Here is a 939-nt window from a genome sequence, read left to right on the forward strand (position 1 = left end):
AGGGAGAGAGAGAGAGAGAGAGAGAGAGAGAGAGAGAGAGAGAGAGAGAGAGAGAGAGAGAGAGAGAGAGAGAGAGAGAGAGAGAGAGAGAGAGATAACACAGAGAGAGAGATAACACAGAGAGAGAGAGGGAGTGTGAGTGAGTGAGTGAGTGAGTGAGTGAGTGAGTGAGTGAGTGAGTGAGTGAGTGAGTGAGTGAGTGAGTGAGTGAGAGAGAGAGAGATAACAGAGAGAATGCGAGAGGTAGGGTCACAGCAAAGGACAAAATGGGCCCACAGATTTGATTATTTTTATTTATTCTACTTCATTTAAGAATGCTCGATTCTGATTGGCTGGGAGGGGTGCATTAATCCGGCATATTGCCCGCTGACTTGTCGGTTCTATTTGCTGCTGACTGAGCACAGTAGATCAATACGCCGCTTGCATCGTTTTCTATCACATACATTTCCAACATGGGGTCCATAGTAAAAATAAACCAAGGAGTGCATGTTTGATCGATTATCATTAAAGCTGACTTGATACGAATGTAGCAACTACGTTATTAAACTAGTGATCAGATCCAGCCTTGTGTGGTTGCTATAGAAACGAGTTACCTACAGCTGAGCTAACGTTATTCACCGGAGTTCTAAAGGGAACTACTTTTTGAGGGAGATGAACTTAAACAGAGTATACATTTAATAAGCATGCAATACGAATAAGAAAAAGGCTAATTATTAAAGTATTGGAATTGTTTTATTATGTTGGCCGGCGCGAAGTAGAATAAACGGAATAATCACCTCAAGGCAGGGCAATAAACAGTTTGATATGCCCGGCTCGCGGAAGGTTACCGCCCTCGACTTCGTCTCGGGCGGTAAGCCGTCCACGAGCCGGGCATATCAAACTGTTTATTGCCCGGCCTCTCTGTGATTATTCCTTACTTATTTGCGGGCCAACATGACT

The sequence above is a fragment of the Gadus chalcogrammus genome, chromosome 22 (genome assembly GCF_026213295.1).
Source record: "Gadus chalcogrammus isolate NIFS_2021 chromosome 22, NIFS_Gcha_1.0, whole genome shotgun sequence".
NCBI lineage: Eukaryota > Metazoa > Chordata > Actinopteri > Gadiformes > Gadidae > Gadus > Gadus chalcogrammus.